The 20,458-nt window shown below is 53.6% G+C and overlaps 1 protein-coding gene across 2 annotated transcripts in view; it reads right to left on the bottom strand.

Annotated features, from left to right (window-relative positions):
• The window catches only part of SLC6A1 (solute carrier family 6 member 1), a 40,347-nt gene extending 25,469 nt beyond the window's left edge, over positions 1 to 14,878 (bottom strand). For both annotated transcript variants that reach the window (XM_060021507.1, XM_060021508.1), the window contains exon 1: positions 14,741 to 14,878. The gene's annotated coding sequence lies outside the window, so the exon portion shown is untranslated. The remainder of the gene's footprint in view (positions 1 to 14,740) is intronic.
• Positions 14,879 to 20,458: the final 5,580 nt, after the last annotated feature.

The raw sequence follows: 20,458 nt of genomic DNA, 5'->3' as shown, positions 1-20,458 counted from the left end.
GAGAGGTCAAATAACCTGCCCAAGGTCACACAGGAATTTAGCCCAGGCCCTCTGCTTACCTACCACCTGCCTCCCAGACACTGGCCTGGGTGAAACTCTCTGAAGCGTCTGCCTGCTGGGTTCTGGGGAGGTAGAGAGGTGACAGCATGGAAGGGGGTTTGCCTGGTCCCACAGTCCTCGACAGACGATGAAACCGAGGTGCAAGCCCTTCCCCTCGGCCTGCAGCCTTGGAGAGCCTGGAAGTCTGGTTTTCTAGGGTGCCCCCTAAACCAGAAGGTACGAGAAGGTTAGAGGGCACCACCCCACACCAACAACCAGAGTGAGAAAAAAATCAGGTTTATATCAGCTGGAGGCTTCCTAGACTCATTCAAAGGTGAAATAAGTCATGCTGCTCTTTTCTCTGCGGCTGCACACAGGAAAACATCCCCAACTTTTCATTAACAAAAAGGAAAGAGATAGGAGAGCTCACAGTACGAGAAAGAAGTCAGCTGAGTGCTTAGCTGACAATGCCAGGGCCTGCTCTAAGTGCTTTATGGATAGTAAACGGCCGTTCTCACCCCTCTCCCCCATTTTACTGATGGGTAAACCAAGGCAGAGGGAGGGAATGGGAATTGCCAAAGGTCTCCCAGCTAGGAACATGGGGGGCCAGGACTGGAACCCAGGCAGCTGGGCTCCTGTGTCCACACTCAACCAGTGTCTCTAGCAGGGTGCCTGCGGAACCCCTGAGCCCCACCTTTAGGGTGTGGGAGAATGGTAATTCCTTCCAGGGCAAACCCCCAAGGACAAGGCCTGCTGCTCTTTATAGGAAACCCAAAAGGAGCTGCTGACACTCATCCTCTGAGGTCTGGCTTCATGAAAGGCTAACTTGTCCCCATGGTCATACTGGGCAAACCCTGCAGGGGTCCTGGGAGCCGACAAGAGGTCACGTGGGATCCAGGCTGAGCAGCTCTCACCAGGCCCCTGGGGCTGGGGCCCTAACGAGAGTCCCCCCAGGAGACAGCCAGCCCCAGGGGTGGCGATCCCCTCTGGGAGTCCCCAGCTCTCCTCCCCCTGCAGACACGGCCTGTGCTTGCAGCAGGGAGAGGGCCTTTCTAGGGCCCAGCAGAGGAGGAAGCACAGTTAGCTTCAGACTCTGGAGTCTGCAGACCCCGGTCTGAATCCTCACTCCACACACTACCAGCTGTGTGACCCTGAGCCAGGCCCTTTCCCTCTCTGTGCCTGGGTTCCCTTCTGTGTGAGAGGAGAGGAGTCAGACTCTAGCCGGCAGCATCCTCCTGACCCCCATCCTCATTCTCATCTCAGCCCCCCTGCCTCGCTCACACAATCAGCCGTTTGCTAACATCTGTTTGGCCGCTAATTGTCCACAATGCCCGACCGAGCACCTCGCTTTGTCGAGGTAATTTTCAATCCAATCCGACCCGCATCAACCTCGCACCTCCAGGGAGCCAGGTCCCACGCTGGGTGCAGAGGGATCGTCTGAGTCTGCCGCCACTGAGCGCTGGGGACAGCTGGGTGACGGGCTGCGTGGATAACCAACATCCATGCAGTAAGTTCTTCCATGGCCCAGATAGAGGGGGCCGGGGTTCAGGCAAGAAACTGGGAGATGATGGCATTTGGGCTAGTGGAAAGGGGACAGAAATGGGGACCTTCCTTTTATAATCACAGCTACAGAAGCAGGACTAGAATCCTTGCTCCAACCACAAGCCTAACTGCTTCTGGTCCATCTCAGGCAGAGAGGACGGGGGAAAAGCATAATGTTTTTAGAGACAGTGAGGGGCCTGGCTTGGTTGGACAGAATCTGGGGTCATTTAGGGAGCTTGGCTGGGAGGTGGCAGTAGCAGTAAAGGGCTCCGAATGCAGGAAAAGGGGGTGCCCTGTGTCCTGCAATAAGAACAGTGATCATGCCAAAGGCTTATTCAGTGCTTACTCTGTTCAGTGCATCTCATAGATGCTCGCATTTAATTTTCACAGATACGGAGACTGAGGCTCAAAGGAGGACAGCAACTTGCCCACGGTCCCAGATCTGGAGATAACAGCTCAACTCCGAAGCCCATGCTTTTAATTGCCCCTCCCCACAGTGAGTACTGGGAAGGCGGGAGCTTGGGAACCTTGGAGCCTTTGAAGGTGGAGAGATCTGATCTGATGGTGATTTGGCAAGAACCCGTCAGCTGTGTATGTGGGGAGGTCAGGGATGGAAGGACAGTGCCTGAGCTGGGACTGTGGGCGGGGGTGGGGGCCATGGGGAAGGCCCAGTCACTCTACACAACTTGGCTCCTATCCTGATGCGTAACTAATTCTTCTGTCCTACCTCCCCAGCTCCCCTGTCCCCTCTGTACCAATGGGACCTGGGTCTTCAACTTGCTCTGCTTCCCCCACAGCAGCTCACACAGTGCCAGACGCACATCCCGAGTCCCACCCTGGTGGCAGGGGACGTTGTTATTACAAGTCCTCGAGAAATGTCTGCTTCGGAGGAGGTGGCTGGCACCTGTCTCCAAAGCAGTGGTGTGCTGGTAAGCTTTAACAAAGGTCTCTCCGGAGAGCAAGCGATAGTCCTGACTGGGGGCGTCTACTGATTTCTGTGGTGTCCATGTTCCCACCAAAGCCTGGTCAGGGTCCACCATGAGGTCACAGGATCAGAAAGAGATGCGCATACTCAGCAAACCTCACAGGCTCATTCCTGTAAGGAATGCCCTGGACGTCAAAAATGAGAGACAGGAGAGAGGGAGACTGGAGGGGAGCAGCAGAGTAACGGGGAGAAGGGGCAGGAGGCAGAGGGAAGGAAAGAGAAAAAGGAAGAAAAGACGGAAGGAAGGGACGGAGGGACGAAGGAGAGAAGGAAGGAGACGCAGGTGTGCTGTTGATTTCCTCTGTGCTGCACCAGGCTCTGCTCTGCGATCGCACAGAACCAGCCCAAGACCCCAAGGACAGAGGGAGCCTATGTTTCAGAAACCCCCCGGCAGAGCCCAAGGTCGCAAGTGGTTGAAAAGCTGTGATTGGAAGCAGGCCGCTGGGCCTCCCCTCCCCCCCCCCCCCCAGCTCCCTCCAGCCTTCCTAACTGGCTGTGCCAGGGCAGGCTCCAGCACCCCTGAGAACCACCCAGGGGTACAAGGGGACCCGCAGTGGAAGAGCCAAGGCTGCCGGCTTCCATGCCCCCGCAGTCTGCGAGGGAGTCTCTCTTCCTCCCTTCCTCTGCCTGGTGTGGGGAATTCTGGAGAATTCTGCTCCAGGGGACGCCTCTGAAAAGACCCTGCTCCACCAGCCAGAAAGGATTAATTCAGATCAGGAAATAAGAGGGACAGGATGCCCACCCAGCATTCTTTCACATTGCTCTTTGCCTTTTAAGACACACTTGTAAGAAAACCAGGGGGTTAAATAACCATTCTCTCCTGTTCAAGATGTTCTTCAAGGACTCTGAAGGGCATTAGGATTAAGGCCCTTTAAGAACTCAGATTTGGGAAAAAGAAAAACATAATACCGCAGGGACTGGCTGAACTAAATGGTGATCCGTAACAAGTCATGGGCAGACGCGCAGCTGGAATGGAGAGCTGAGTCCGTGTCACGGAACGGTACTTTGGTGACGGTGGCCCTGGGCAGCTCCACGGTTCCTTACCAAGCGTCCACACCTGGGACTCCATTTTCTCCTCTCGACGGCTCCGCAGCCTTTATCAGCCCCCTTCTGGAGATGCACACACCAAAGCCCCAAAGACAAACTGTCTGGACTGAGATCACACCAAGCCACAATAAGGACCACCAGGGATGTCACACCGATGGCCTGCGGGCCGAATGGGTCCCACACGCGTTTGGTTGCGTGCTTTGGGGACGGGGAGTCGGTATGTGTTTTCCAGTTTGCTACAAGTCCCACCATGACCGTCACCTTGTTCCTGACCTCTTTACTCATTTCTTTGACCCGCATGGCCCTCCATGGCCTTTGAGTTCGCAATCCTACTATATAGGAGCAGTCTAGTCACTCCAGAGAGCTCTTTTCTCAAAGTGGTAGAAGAAGGGGTTACTGTTGCCCCTTCCCTAGGAAATATGCAAAATTTGGGGGCTGGTTAAAAAAGCGAGGTCAGCAATATGAGTTTATATTTGGGAAACAACAAATCCTATTGTTCTTATAATACAGCTCAGTTAGATTTAAAAAAATGTTGAGAGACATTGCTTCAGAATATTTTGCAAGAATGAGGAGGGAGTGTATTTTCAGAGTCGAGTAAGGGTCAGATTCCTGGGTCTCAAACATTTCCCACAAGAGAAAGCTAATTTTGTTTTTAAAAGACTCAAGCGAATGCTCACTTTAGCCAACACATCTGTTCTTGATTCACTCACCAAGCTTTCCAAAGGAATCTTTATAGCATGAATCCCCCCTTCTTTGTCAAGCGAAAAAGCCCATGTAGCGAGAAGCACCTCTCCATTTGGGAAAGTGAGATTTTTATTAAGTAAACGTCCTTAAGTCCCACGAACAATGAAGAAATGCATGAGTAACTTCCACTTGAGAAGTCAAGGGTACTCAGAGGTTTATTTGTCATGAGACAAGACGGAATAGGGCAGTGGTTCACGGCACTGGCCCTGAGGTCAAGAAAACCTGGTTTTGAGTCTCAGTTCGGATGCTGCGTGACTACAAAACCTCTCTAAGACAGAGGTGATGATATCTATTTTCATGGCCACTGTGAGAATTACATGGGAGACTGTGTAAAGTGGTTCATACAGAGCCTGGTGCATAGTACTTGCTTGTTACCTGGCAGAGATTATAATAAATCACCTGATTAGGGCTAGTATTATTATTTTTTAAGATACCTATGGGAAAAAAGTCCTGGGCAGAATGCCACACTTATCTTTTTTTTTTTTGGCGTTATGCAGGCCTCTCACTGTTGTGGCCTCTCCCGTTGCGGAGCACAGGCTCCGGACGCGCAGGCTCAGCGGCCATGGCTCATGGGCCCAGCCGCCCCGCGGCACGTGGGATCTTCCCGGACCGGGGCACGAAGCCGTGTCCCCTGCATCGGCAGGCGGACTCTCAACCACTGCGCCACCAGGGAAGCCCCACACTTATCTTAACGCACATGCAACCGATAAAAGGGAATGGTTGAGCCACTGGCAGCCGCCAATCATATCAAATTCTCAAACTGCTCATTAAACACGGTCCCTGAAGTGTTCATGGGTACCTATCCCTGTAATTAGCACGTTTGCTCAAATCCCGTTAAATGTCAACCGTCTTCATTTGTCCACAGAATGAATCTCCCTGACTCTCTCCCGCCTGCCGACGATGGAGGGGTCAGAACCTGGGGGGCTTGGGCTCACTGCTTTCCATGCACCCTGCCATCCAGCCTCAGGAGCAGCAGCGAACAAACGACGCTCCCTCTCCAGGAACCCAGGAACAGGTTTCTACTCTGGGGGTGGATCTGCTCAGACAGGTTTGTGGTAACAAACAAAATGGTTGCTTGCCTCTAAGTAAGCAGGATCCCAGCTCTCACCACTGCTTTTGAAATAGCCCAAAACGCCTGAGTCCAGCACCCTCTTTCTGCTTCCAAAATGGAGTGGGGTTGTCTGCCAGCTTGCATCCCATCTTTGCCAGCATGCAAATGATATACTTTGGGGTTTCTTGGGGTGTTAACCCCATGATCCCCAACCCCCAACTAGGGAAGTGAATATATTGCACCAGCAGTTCGGGATAGAGAAATGAAGAGTGTGGGTGAGAGTATTTATGTTCCACGGGGCTGCAGCGCAAGGTCATGTGGATAGCCGGCATAGAGCAAACACGGTTTCCCCCGATGTGGTTTGCAAATAGGCTGTTAGGGACAGTACCTTTAAAGTGAGGTACACCAATCATGCCTTACAAAGACAAAATATTTATTTATATTTTTGGTGATGGGGACTGTTCATTTGTTCTGCTGATATTCACTAGCCTGGAATGAAGATCCCTGTTATTTATTGCTCTTGCACTTGCTTTAGCCAATTTCACTCTTCCAACACCACACCTTACAAGCTGATACACGTTTGGGAGCAGACCCTTCTCCAAGCCTCTTCTCTTTGGTTAATAACAGTGACTGTTTGTGCTCAGCAGTGGGGCTTGATGCTCTTCCTACCTTACCTTATTTGGTCTCATAACAATCGTAAGAAGTAGGTCTTTTATTACCCATTTTACAGATGCGGACACTGAGGCTCAGAGAGGTGAAGTGACTTGCCCTGGGTCACACAGCTAGGAAACGGGAGGGCGGGCTTCGACTTTGGACTTACTGTTTCCCATTCCTCTTGGGCTGGAATTGTTGCTCCTGGCCCACCAGAATCTTCATGTTTGAGACTCTTCTCAACAGTCTTTCGAGAGGTCCACGTGCTCCGAGTACACTGTGTCCCCAACTGCCCTCCCTCTCGCTGTGCCCCCTTACGGGCCCTCTGTAGCCTAGACTCCCTGAAGCCACTGGAGGTTTGAATGCCAGCTCTATCTCTTGCCCAGGTATGTGACCTGGGTGAAGTCACTTCCCCCCTCTGCACCTCACTGTGCACCTCTATGAAGTGAAGGAAATTATCCCTTTCTGCGAGGTTGTAGCAAGGATGCTTCCAGACAAAGCAAGTTTCCCCGCAGCTGCCCTCACTACCAGCCTCTTTCTTGGGGAAGCTCAAGCCCTAGACACAGTCCCCTCCACTCACTCGCTCGCTCTAGCAGCTCCTGAATCAGCATTCAACACACATCACTCTGCCTTGTGCAACGCCATTATCTCCTGAGGACACAGGCTCCATTGCCATGGCAACCAGAGTCCTTCCAACAACTCTATTTAATGATTTCTCAGCAGCAGAGCTGGGCTGGCTTGGGGCAGGGGAAAGAGCACGGGGTTAGGGGTTAGGAGCTCTGGGTCCCAGCACCTGCAGGCCTTAGACCCCCCTCTTCTCTAGGCCTCAGTTTACCCATCTGTAACAGAGGTGTCTGAAATGGGTGGCTTCTGTGACTTTCTCTGGCCTAGAAAAACCTGAGAAACAGATTTCAAGGTCCAGGAAGCAGGAGGCAGGGAACCAGAGTTACTGAAGAGGATTGAAGGTTTGAGTGACATTTTACATCCACAAGAAGAACCAGAAGCTGCCTTTGGTGACCACGTTCTCTCCTGAGGAGTTGCCATCACAGCCCTCGCTGTACCCAACTTGCAGGTGTGCAAACTGAGGCTCAGGGAGGGCAAAGGGGTCCATGGGCACCAGCAAGTAAAAGGTCCGACTCCCGGAAAGGCAGGAAGGGTGGTGCCTAGGGAAGTGCGACAGTCCCCTGCCTGTCCCTCTGCTCCATTCAGCCCACGGCTGGTTTTGCTCTGGTCCCCACTTGTGTGGCCTCTGGCTCCCACTTAAGGAGCCACATAGACAATCACAAGCAAGAGCTAAGCACCTGCTACGCGTCCCCAACTATTCTGGCACCAGAGACACCAGAAGACATGGCATTCCTGCTCCTGGTTTACCTCCATGACCCACAGTAGGGCCCAGCACACAGTAGGTGCTCAAAGTTTTATATGGTCCAGTTGTTGGCCCACATCTGCCTCTGACCCCCCAGAGGCCTCTAAGAAAATCTCCCAGAGCAGATCCCGATGTCTCAGCTCCAAGGAGCCGCCGCGGACCCCATGCTGGGGAGGGGCCAGTGCGAACGAGGCTTTGTGACTCCTGGCTGGCTCCCGGGTTGGGGAGGGGGCGGTTCTGCCTTGGCGCAGGCTGATGGCGCTGCTTTTAGGCACACCCGTGGCCAGCCCAGTGGCACTATTTAACTCCTCCCGGGCTGGCGTTTTGGTTTAATACCCGCGGCATAATTAACAGTGCTGCATCTGCTCTGTCATTAGCGGCATTCACTGCCATTTGGAGAAAGGGCTCTTAGTTTCCCAGTCATTAGTCTCAGGGACGCTATTATGGGGAAATGGAGGAGGAAGTGGGGCACGCAGCCCCCCTTTACCGCTTGGAGAGCTGGCGCCGGGCACAGGGAGCAGCCGATCGACGTGTCCGGTCCAAACCCCTTGGCTTTACAGTCTGAGAAAGCGACGCCCAGATTAGGGAAGGACCCGGCCCACTGTCCCCCAGGCTAACGGGCAGCCCGCATAGGAGGCAGCTCTCCCGCCACTTCCTGGGGTCTGCAAGCCCAGGCCTCGGGTCTCCCAGCACCTGTCAGTCAGGGGGGCGACCCGGGCAACCACAAGAGTGCCCTGGGCTCAGTGTCCTACTGAGGATCCTGGGACACGGCTTGTAAAGTGCTGGGCTCAGCGCCTGCATCAAAGTCAGCGCTCAGCACTGGGGCTTGTACGCATCTGATGACTTCGTGTCACAGCACTGAGACGACCTGTTAGGAGCGTACGTGCAGTACAATGAGTGCATTTAAATTCCTTCAGTAAAAAATAAATAAATAAATAAAGTCCTTCAGTAAGACTGCTTCTTCTCCATCCCCAAGCCCACTTTAAAAAAAAAAAAAAAAAATCATAGGTGGGTCCTTGACCTCAAGCTCTGGAAACGGCCAACGTGAGCGCTGAGAGGCTCGGGCGGCGGCGAGGGCTGGACGCAGGTTGGACAGTGCACAGCGCGTGGGAAGCGGCGGCCTCTGGCTGTGGTCACTTTTGTGTTGTTTATCCTCCGCCTCACTGAGTGAAAGCCCCACCTCCCCCTACTACGCTCTCACTCAGGTGCTCTCCAGTGGCAGCGGGTGGCGTGGGAAGCGCAAGGGGCTGGCATCAGCAAGTCCTGGGTCTGAACTCTGCTGTGTACCCCGGGGAGAGTGATTCCACCTCCCTCAGCCTCAGGGTCCTCCTCCGGCCTATGGGGACAGCAACACTGATCCCCCAGCACTACTCTCACCAGCCTCGGGCGGCCCACGACTGATGCCTGGGAGGTGCTCCTGCACCAGTGGTCAGGGCTGGGCTGGCCACGCAGCCAGGGGACATGTCAGACCCTCAAGTGTCCCTGCCACCCCCAGAAGGAAGCCCCTAGACCTCGTGATATTCCACAGTCTTCAGCATGGGCAGCAGTCCATGGGCAGACAGGAAGGGGGTACGGGCCAGGGTGAGTGGTTTGCATCCCATTCCCCCATCCCTTCCCTTCCCTCTTGGGTGGGGCAAGACTCCAAGGCACAAAGCGGGTCCCAAACCACCCGAGGCTCACATACAAACACTTGCCCACACCTCTCCTGGTTACCAAGGCCCTTGATCTTTCTAGATGATCTCACAGGACCCCTGGTGTTCATTTTCATCTAAATCCATCTAGGTACACACACGTGTGCGTGTGCCCGAGCATCTGAAAGCAACCAGACTTCCTTTCCCCGGGTGCTGCCACCGCTGCAGAGTCCTGGCCAGATGAGCACACTTCAGACCCCAAACTGGATGCGACGGAGGACATGTCAGCTGCTGGCCAGGGCTCAGGGGAGGCTAGAACAAGATCAGGGACCCTGTCCTTCAAACCTCACGCTGTGCCTTTCCACACTATCTGGCAGGCTTGACCCCGGTGCTGTGTTCTGCCTCCTACAAATCGAGGCTCCTCTGGGTTCCTTCCAAGGGGCTACCTGGTGAATTCGGATTCGGGCTTAGGAAAGGTGATTCCCCTCAACTGGGAAACCAGAGGTCATGGGTGAGGGTGTTCAGGGCTTGCAGAGCTCCTGTTTCCCCAACCAAAAGGTGGAGATAATAATAGTAGTAATAATAATAATAATATTGCTTTCACCTGGAGCTCCCAGGGCTCATGCAAACTTCAATGGAAAGCATTTTGTGAAATTCTGCTTAAGCGTTAAGTGTGTGTGTATTTTACGTGTGTGCAAAGAGGCCTCATCTGAGTCAAGGTCATTCTGATTTGGGCTTTTTGAGAAAAGTCACTTACAGAAGATGTCTCTTTTTGTCTGACAGAGGACCGTTCTCCGGGATATCAAGAACCATATTTTCTTCCCCTGGCATACTTCATACAGGAGCAAAAGAAAGAACAGCCACAAGAGCTTTTTCTTTTTTTTTTTTTTTGTAAACCGTGTTGTTCTGATGACTGGGAGAATTGCTTTCAGCACTAAGTTCCAGAAAACTGCAACACTGATACCAAATGTCATTTCTCACCTTCTTGTGGCTGCTGCCTTCTCCCTGCACAGAACCTCCTTACCAAACAATAAGGCCATGAAAGCAACCCGCTGTCAATGTCTTTCCGGGCATCTTTGACCTTGAATGTCCCTCTGGTAAGAACTCAGTTATCTCCAGAGTTGGCATGCGACACCAATCTTGCAGACACTGGGCAGCTGACAGGTGGGCAGAGCTGCAGGTCACTGTCCGAAGCAGCCACTAACTCCTGCATCCTCCAGGCTGACCTGCATGCCAGGATCTCATCCAGCCCCGGAAGCTGGGAGCCCCTTCTGTAGCCAAGACGGTCCCTGGCACCCTAAATGTGGCCCGTTCCACCTAGCTGCACACCCCCTGCTTGCACAGGGCTCCAGCCAATCGCTCCACAAGGCCTGGCCTCCTTGTAATTTCCAATTTGTGAGAAATGTAAAAATAGAAGGCCATTCGCTGCAGGCAGCTCTCATCAAATCGGATGCCACTTTCGTGTCATGTCAGATCACGGTACACAGAGCTGACGGCTTCCTCGGCTGCTCTCGATGGCTTCCAGAGCAGCAAGAGGGTGGTGACAAACTGGGGGGCACCGAGAGTCAGGGCAAGGTGGCTGGGTGCACAACGTCAACAGCAGCTTTAAATGAATCTACAGCATAGGTCATGAATGCGCTGTACAGGGGGGCACCTGAGTGCAAATCCAACAGAGGCATTAGCAACTGAGGGACACTGGGTACAAATTCATCTCTCTGCCTCAACCTCCCCAGCTAGCAAATAGCAGCTATCACGCTACTGGCCTCCTGAGCTGTGGCAAAGCTCAACTGATGGAACGAACTGGGAAGTGCTTTCTATTGCACAGCTCCTTAAACAGGGCATCGTGGGCCTTGCCAAGTGAGCAAGGCCAGGGCCTTTTCCGTGGCAGGGGTGTCAGCACCATGTGGCCGCCTCTGGGCTCCAGGGCCATTTCCTAGGCCAGCGATCTTGCAGCAGGTGCCTAAACCTCTCTCTTTCTCAGTTTCCTCATCAGCACAGGGACAACTCCACTATGTAGCTCACGGGGTTTTGTGAAAATTAAATGCAATACTAGCAGGAAGGCACACAGCACACTCCCTGGCAGATCACCAACTTGCAATAACTCTTAGTTATAACTGTTATTGATGATATTATCATTGGAACAACATTTAGTGGGTTTTTCTTTCCTGTTTATGACTGGATCCAAGTCTGTGCTGAAACATCACAGCTTGCGTTCGCAGCTACGGTCTATGCCAGGCAACCCTATCTCCGCTATTAGCCGGCTTGCCGCTGCCTCTCACCCCCTCCCCCTGCTCCGGAGGCTCTCAGGTGAGCTGGGCGTGAACATGCTGGACATTCGTAAAGCTCACAGAGGCACGTTTTCTGGGAAGCCCTATTTTGGGGTCCACATCGGGCCTCCCAGCCTTTCCCCCTCTCAAGTACCACCCTGTTTCCCACCACCTTCCAGCGACCTGCAGAGAATGGGGTAAAGGTGGCAGAAAGGCCCCTCGGTGCTGGGGCCATTTGGGGAGCTGGTGCCGAGGAATGCCACAGAGCAGTGGATGAACAGCTGATGGTCTCCCCACTGAGGGCGGTGGGGGGGGGTGGCGGTGGGCTGTGGCTGCAGCTCTTTGCAATTGCTGTCGATTCAAGGTTGTTTTTATCGTGGCAGGTGTGCTCTGCCCACCGTCCAGGCAACTTGGCCCAGTTGAATGGAAGGGGCGGTTCTGACATGGGCAAAGGTTGACACATCTCTGTTTCCATCTGGGGAGCAGGGGGATTAAGAGTCTCTAACTGGGTTTGGCGTTGAGATGTGGCTGAGGGAGACGGCTTAGGTGATCAAAGGCAAGGAAGCGCTAGGCACGCCTCAGGCCAGGTGACAGGGAGGGACTCAGGCACTCCACCTGCTCCCAAGGACAAAGGGGATGGACTTTAGGATGCAGGGGGCTGGAGGCGACAGCAAGGCTTAATCAGCTGGGGACGATGCTCAGCCTGTGATCCACACCCCACAAGAGGGACAAAATGACATCTCCAAATTCCAAGCGGCTTGGGATGTCTCTATCTCAGCTACTGAGCTCACAGACAAGCGTAGGAACAGCGTCTTTATGCGAAGGCAAGAAGCTGCCTGACACTGTGCTTTATTTAAGGTTGCTCTTAGCATATGTGGGAAGGCAAGGGAGCAGCCACTGCTCAGACGGCAGTCCAGAGGGGTCTCAGTGTCAGTCATCAAACCCTGACCATCGCCCCACCACCTCACTTTATGGAGGTGAAAAACAAAGCCCAGAGACCCATCAAAGGGGCAAAGCGTTGGCCTGGAAGTCAGAAGAGTGGGGTTCAAATCTCAACCCTGCCTCCTCCTGGCTGTGTGACCTTGGGCAAGTCACTTTCACTCTCTGTATTGCAGTTTCCTCACCTCTGAAGGGGAGGATTAGAATAGTACCTGCTGCGCAAGGTTACTGTAGGAATTATAAGCTGGATACATTGGCAGCTTTCAATACTTCTTTCCTACCTTCCCATGGGGATGAGAACTTGCCCAAGGTCACCTGCAGAAGATGGCAGCAGCCCAGCTCCAAGCCAATCCTTCTAGGGCTCGTTCCTGGCCGAGGTCTCGGAGGCCGTATTTTGTAGCCTTCCAGCTCAACGACGCAGGGAGGTCCATGCTAGGCTGTCCTCACCTTCCATCTATGTAGGCTTTATTGTAAGACATTGACTGAGTGCCTGCTGGGTGCTGGGCCACGCACAGACACATTCATAGCACTTGGAGCTCCTGGTTGCCATGCGTATGAAATCCAGGGAGAGACAGGTCTATTGTGCTTCTGTCAGCTTTGAGGGACTTGCTCTTTCCTTTGCCCTCTGAGTTGCCTCCTCCTTGGCCTCTAGACGCCCCTCCCAGCCCCATCCTGAGTTCCTAGGGGACCCAGTTCTCACTGAGCCTCCAGCATGGACTAAAGGGTAGGACATCAGCAGAGATGGTTCCCTCTTCTCTCCCACAGCGGCCGCCTCTCTACTGTAATTCTGAGGGATCGCCCCACTCTCTAGATGCTCTGGCAGACAAGCCGGGCTGCGTCCCACTGCCTGGGACTCACTGTTTGTCCTCTGAGGACTGGCCACTGAGCCAGCGCTTGGCTAGAGAGAGAGCGCTTCCTTTGTTTGCCGTCTGCCTGACAATATCTTTCTGAGGCTCAAGGGAGGCTCAGCCATTTTGCCCCATTCCTGGGGGGGGGGGGTGTCCCTCTCACTTCTCCAGGGACTTGTATCATCCTCTGTGTGTGGGGAGGAGGGGGAGGGAGGGTCTGAGGCTGCTCTGACCAGGACCAGAGCAGGGGCTGGGTCAACCCTTCCCAGAGAGAGCATTCCAAGGAGAAAGAGAGAGTACAGATGCCTGTTGTTCCCACTGACCTCCTTTGTTCTGGAATTTGGGAGTTGGGGTGCCTTTTCACACTCCCTTATGAATGCATTTCCCCCAAAGTTCCCAAAGAGAGAATCTAAGCAATACCCCAGCACCCAACACCCCCTCTCTTGCCAAACACCCACCTTGCCTGTCACAGATAAAGGTTTACCCCAAAGTCCACTCACTTAGCCTGACACAGTCTCTGATTTGGGGGTGTCACCAAAGCTCAGGAGCCATTTTATTCAGAGCCCCCAGTTCTTCATGAAGATGAGGCTGAGCTTACTGGGAGAGGGAGAGAGAGCTGAAGCCCCACAACGGGAAGACACTAAACATCATCACTGGGCTTTTAAAAACCCAATCTTCTCCTTGGGGTTCACATCTATTTGGGGAGTAGATTAGCCCAGAGCCTCAGTGCCGGGCTGCCAGGTCTGAGTTCCTTGTCCAAAAAGCAAGCTACGCTAGAACACGGCATCTGTGGGTGCCAGTCGTGGGGACGTGTGGGTACAAAGGGACCACGCATGAAGACCCGCTGATTATTTCCCCCCAGGCAACCTCGGGGAGCAGGGTCGTCCCTTTTTCCAATCCTCGGAAAGTAAATGCCAGGATGTAAGGCAAGAAGCTGAGAATGGTCCCTGCGGTAGCAAGGAGACACCGTCCTCAACCCCTCTGAGAGACCCCCCCTCACTCCACATTCCTCGGGGAAAGGAGTGGGGAGACCGCGTCGCGAGCTTCAGCGCGCTCAGCTCAAGCCCAAGCTGTGGTGTGCTTTCTAGCCAACATTTCTTGACAGCTTAAGCGGCCCTAGGACAGAAAGGAGGTGTCCCATTCTCAAGTCGCCTGGTCCCCAGAGCCCGGAGAGAACAGAAGAGGGGCACAGCTCGACCTCGGCGCAGCTGACCCCAGACGGAGAAGTGGCGCACGACTAGCCAAACGTTATCATTCTTTCCCGGGTCCCCTGCCATCCCCTGGGGATGAACGCGGCGCTTCGACGGCTCCAGCAGAATTCAACACCAGCTGGGGGTCCAAGGGGCCCGCGACCAGGAAAAGGCAGGAGATTCTAGCGACCCTCGGTCCCTCTAGTTCCCCCGGTCCCCTACGCGTCCCATGGGGATGGCCGGGGTGCGCCTCGACTGTCGGAGCGGCACCTCAGGCTCTTTCCTGTGGCCCGAGGCCGGGCGAGGCGCCGGGGCTGGAAACTCGGCGTGGTCGACCCCATCCCGCCCGGCCCGCAGCGGTGGCTCTGGGCGACCGTCCGCGCTGTCCAGCCGTCCCGGACTCTGCGCCCCGCGTCCCGAAGCCGGCAGCCCCTTCCTACCTGCGGCCGGGGCTGCGCTGCCCGCGGCGGGCGCTGCGCGGGCAGCTCGGCCCCTCCGGTGCGCTCCGGACGCGGGGCCGCTCCCGCCTCGGGCCGCGCTGCGCTCCCCAGCTCCTCGGTGCCTCAGCTCCGCGTTTCTCGCCCGCAATCTCGCTGCTCGCTCAGTCTCTCGGGGGCGGGCGGAGAGACACCGGGAAGAGAGGGGCGGGGAGTGCGGGGGGCGGGGCGCGCGGGGGGCGGGGCGGAGGGCGCGCGGGCGGGGGCGGGGCCGGGGCGCCGGAGCCCGCCCAGCCCGGGGAGGGGGCTGCTGCGACCCCCCGCCAGCCGCGCGACCCGTTTCCACGGCTTCTTCGGCGTCCCTTCACCCCACTCCCTTCCTTCCACTCCTGTCTTCTCTCCTTGTCTCTCCCGTTTCCCGCTTCCAGTTCTTCGCTCTCCATCTCCCCTCCCTACCCCCTTTTCTCTCCTTTTCTTCTCTCTCCTCTCTTCCCCGCCCCATCCGCCTCGCCCGCTCCCCTCTCCCCCTCACTCTCTCCTTCCTTCGCCTTTCGTCTGGTGGCCTCTTCCCTGCCTTGGCCCGTCTGTCTGGGTCTCTGTGTCCCAGTCCTTTTCAACATGGATTTCCCTCTTGGCTTTTCTCTCTCCAGCCTTGCTGATCTGCTTCTGATGGTCTTTTTCGTTTCTCTTTCCCTGTTTCACCCTCTTCTCTCTCTGTAGGTCACAAGGCCCCTCAGTGGGGGTGGGGGGTGGGCTCCTGCCCCCTCCCTGCTCCCCTGCCTGTTACACAGGGAACAGTTTCTGAGCTGAAGCAACAAGGCTTTTGATCCCAGGCAGGATGTGTGCATAAGGCGGGGAGGGGCGGGTTGGTGAGGACTCCCTCTCTGCTGCCAGGGGGTGGTGGTGGAGACACAAGTGGCTATGCGTGTGGATGGACAGATGGATAAACAGATGATTAAAAAGAGAAACACAGCCTGCAACAACACCCAGGGATGGCAGCAGAACACCCCCTCCCCCTCCCCTGCCCCCCCAGCCCTGTCCCCCAGGTACCCTCCTCCTTCCAGTTCTTGAGATTTGAGGGATTGTCCCAGAGAAGCCTCTCTCCCAGCCAGTGCTCACCCAGTACCAGAGGACTCCCTCCCTACCCCTTGCCAAGTCCTGACCTGCCAAGACTCCTGGTAATGGGGCCATGACTGCCCTTCCATCTGGGTTCCCCAAGGACTCACAGAAAGGATCCCTTCTCTCTACCCCTGACCTACTCTTTGCCTCCTCTCTCTGGCCCCAGGGCTGGCATTTGCTGATAGACTTGCCATCCCCCACCCCACATTGCCCACCCATCATCCATCCTGGACCCCACAACCCCCAGTGCTCCCCAAGGTGACCCTGACTGCTCCTGGCTCTTTCCCACACTCTCACCCACAAGCATGGAATCTTGATATCTTCCTTGACCCATCCATTCCTCCCGTCTACTGGTCACCACCTGGAGACACCATGGTGAACAAGACAGGCCACAGACCCCAAGGTGGTCCTGGTCCGGTATGGGAGACAGGCTTCTGTCAAATAACCACACAGGCCCAGAGTGACAAGCTCTGCTGGGAGCACACATTCCAGGCGATCCGGTCCAGCTTGGGATGGTTGGGAAAGGTTTCCTCAAGGAAGTGTCATTTGAGCTGATGGCCAAAGGATGAATAGATGCTATCTGGATGGAGATGCGGGACACAGATTTGAGCAAGGGTATGAGAGTAGCAAATATGGAAGCTATTTTTTCTTGCCTGACATTCATTTCAGCTTGTTCAGGCGACAGCACCTCAATTTTGATTTGGGGAACTTCCCCTTCTCCACTCATATTCGTATGGTTAGGTGGAGTTCCCTCCTTTCAGGGGTGGACATGTGACCCAGGCACAGCCAGAGCACATCACCCTGATCTCAATGGAAAGAACGTGTGACATATACTGGGTTGATGAGAACTGTTCCTGGGACTTTTGCTAAAACTACTGTCAAACACAAGTTTGATCTCCACCACGGTTCCTAAGCCTGCAACTGCTGGCAGCCAGCTTTGTCACTCCTTGAACAGATCATATCTGAAAATGAAGCCAACACAGAGGAAGGCAGAACTGAGAGATGGACAATGGACAGAGTCCTGATGAGTATTGTTTGAGTCCCTGGACTCAGCCATGCCTGAAGGCAGTTTCATTATTGAAATCACATTAAGTTCCTTTTTTGTCACTTACGCAAGTTTGAGTTCAGTTTATGTTGATTAAAACCAAAAGAGTGCTGATGAATCCAGTTCTGGATTGAGAAATGGGAAGCATTACTGATATAAACGAATTATAGTAACCATTTCCACTCCCCTTTCTTCCTTCAAGTCTCCTCGATACTCTCACAATCATCTCTCTTTTTTCTGTATTCCTATTCAGAAGTTAATTCCCCTCTATTTTCATTGCTCTAAATGTGTTTTGCAGGGGCTTCCCTGGTGGTGCAGTGGTTAAGAATCCACCTGCCAACGCAGGGGACACGGGTTCAAGCCCTGGTCTGGGAAGATCCCACATGCTGCGGAGCAACTAAGCCCATGCGCCGCAACTACTGAGCCTGCGCGCTAGAGCCCACAAGCCACAACTACTGAAGCCCGTTCGCCTAGAGCCCGTGCTCTGCAACAAGAGAGGCCACCGCAATCGGAAGCCCGCGCACCGTAACAAAGAGTAGACCCCGCTCACCGCAACCAGAGAAAGCCTGCGTGCAGCAACGAGGACCCAACGCACCCAAAAATAAATAAGTTTTTTTAAAAATGTGTTTTGCCTACAGCAAAGTCTGGCTGTCAGGTCAGTTTCATAGACTGGACCATCTAATGCTTGAATTATCTCCATAACATCCCCTGCTCCCCACTCCCCTCCCTCCCTGCCTGCCCATGACTGTCTAGCATCTGCCTGCACATCTCCAGTCATGGGAAACTCATTATTCCACCAGGCGGATGGTTTCAAACAACAAACTCTTATCTCACTGGTGTTCCAAGGACTGTCTACTGTGCAGAGGGGAGCTTCAGATAAGGGACCCTATACTATAAAGTTGAGATGTCTGATGCACCGTCTCCATGTCCTTCCTAAAAGCCTGGTTAAAGTCTTCCAGAGAACTTACATGCATCCCTCATGGGCTAGAGGGATAGTTTCTGTTAGCAGAGTTCTCAGAATGTGGGCTGGCAACCATTGGTGGTAGCTAGGATAATTTTCAGTGAGGTGGAATAACTTGGTGCACAAAAGCTCTTCCATATTCATCTCCCTGTAACATCATTGTGATTTCTGTCCATGGGCAAGTCTCAGGTTGGGGTAATTTGTCTTTAACACCTCTCACAGTACTGAGCCATCCCATTTTAACTAAGAGAGATAAGCCCTAGGACTGTAGCCCTGGTAGACACCAATATCTAGTTAGAATTGAACACATTGCTCAACTGTCCTTGTGTCTATTTTAGTGGAGACCTATTTCTGGCAAGTGATACTGATCTTCTAGTTACAGTGTGATGTACAGTTTCCTTTTCAGATACATTTATTTAATCTAAAAGAGGAAAATACTTAAGTAAATAAAAATAGACACAATGCACAGATTTTTGCAAAACTCTCGCGGCTGGTTTGCAAGTGACTGAAGTTTGCGTAGCCTAATTTAGAGAAACATTTCACCCATGTGTTCGTTCACTCAACAAATGTTCATTGAGCACCTCTGAGACGAGACACGGGGGAGGACTCGACAAAGAGACAACACAGCTGGTAGGAGATTCCATTAAAGAGGGCAAGGCCTCACCATGGAAGGTTTAATCACCACATGGAAGAACTGGATCTGACCTTGTGGGGCACTGGGGAGCCATTGAATGTGCTGGAGCAGAAACAGTAAGGTAGGATTTAAGATTGTTGAAACTGGCCAGGTATGCAAGGTGGATTGAAGGGGAGAAGATTGGAAGCCAGGAGACCAGTAGGGGGCTGCTGTAATGTTGTAGGCGTGACATGAGGGGGACTGGCACCTAACAGTGGGCACTCAATAAATGGTTGAAACTATTATTGTTAATATTATTGTTGTAGTCCCCTACCTTCCCTTGACTTGGGGCAGTTCAATGAGTCATAGACTTACAGGGCATCAGACTGGAGATGGCCCTGAGATATTACCTAGTCGAATATCTTTATTTTAGAAATGGGTAAATTGAGGCCTGGAGAGACACAGTGACTTGCCTGCGAGCACCTGGCTACCTGGTAGCAGAGCCAGGAAGGTGATGACCGCTAGCTGTATTTTGGAGCACTGCTGTGTGCTAATCACTGACCCATGGGGAAACAGAGAGTCACTGGCCCAAAGTCTCACGGTAGAAATGGAGCAGAGCTGGGATCCCAAATGAAGCCTGGCCATCTCCACAGGTGGCACCCTGGGCCATTAAGTTCATTAATCTCGCCCCTGCACCCCCAGGCAACCTCTCATCAGGCCACAGGTGATGCTGTGGGAAGAGACCTGATTTGGGGGGGGCGGGGGGGGGCGGGATGTCCAGATCTGTCATCAGCCCTCTGTGTGTCCTTGGGCAAGTCCCTTTCCCTCTCTGAGGCCCAGTTTCCTCACTTTCAAATTAAAGAGATTTCACTTCCCTTCTGACATCCCAAGTCCTCAGGCTGCTGGGTGAGGGGCTCAGGAGGAAGGCCATGCCTGAGTCTGCTCCCCACACCTTGCCCAGGCCTCCTGTCCTGAACCCTTCAGCTGCTCGCGGCAGACTCTGTTTCCACAGACAACACAATTCCATCATCCAGCTTGTCCAAAATTCTAGTAACACTGACAAGCCTCCCTTCGACCTAAGAAAATATCCCCTGTAGGGAAACAGGGCTTCGTGTTTTGTTTTCAGAAGGGATGCTATTACCTTAACCACACCCCCTTCACACCAGAAATTCCCCCGTTAGCAAAAGAGCCACCACATTAATGTGTGTAACCACTTGAAAAACCACAATAAACCTCGCGGGGGATAATAGGACATAATATCATTTTGTTATCCTGTCCATGAGTCACGCTGGGGCAGATCCTTGGCAGCGGCCCTGTTGCTGAATGTTCAAATATTTGTGCATATCATACCATGCTGGGCTCAATACTGCAACACCCTGACAGACTGCCACTTCCAAAGAGGCAACCCCCCACAAGATGGGAAGCAGGCTGTTCTCAGTACAGACAGGGCCTGTCCCAAGGAGATGGCCCGATAAACTCTTCTCCACAGCGTACAGTTTGTGGGTAATGTGCAGACTTTGGAGCCAGACAGACCTTAGCCAAGTGACCGCACCTTCCTGGGCCTCAGTTTCCTCATCTATAGGATGGGAATAATAATAACAGTTATAGCTTCTACCTGACAGCATTGCTGGGAGAAAGCCAGCTCATGTTCTGGTACGTGGTAAATGCTCAAATACTCTTATTATGCAGGTGCCATTTGCAATCTGCTCTACCCCCGAGTCAATAAGATTCTAACTGAGAGTTGAAGGCAATCTCAAATGCCACCACCTCCAAGAATCTTGTCTGGCTTTTGCCCAACTGCATATGATTTCTTCATGCCTCCAATTCCTACACAGATCTCGTTCCTGCTTCCCTTTAAAGGTACTCACCACTCTACCTTCAATGGGGGCACAGACTGCTGTTCCTTGGAGCCCTGCACACAATAGGGGCTCAATATTCACTGACACTTTGTATCTGCTCCCAGGGCAGAGAGCCCAGGGCTAT

This window comes from Delphinus delphis, chromosome 10, assembly GCF_949987515.2.
Source record: "Delphinus delphis chromosome 10, mDelDel1.2, whole genome shotgun sequence".
NCBI lineage: Eukaryota > Metazoa > Chordata > Mammalia > Artiodactyla > Delphinidae > Delphinus > Delphinus delphis.
The sequence above is the reverse complement of the archived record's forward strand: the minus strand, read 5'-3'. Positions and strand labels throughout refer to the sequence as shown.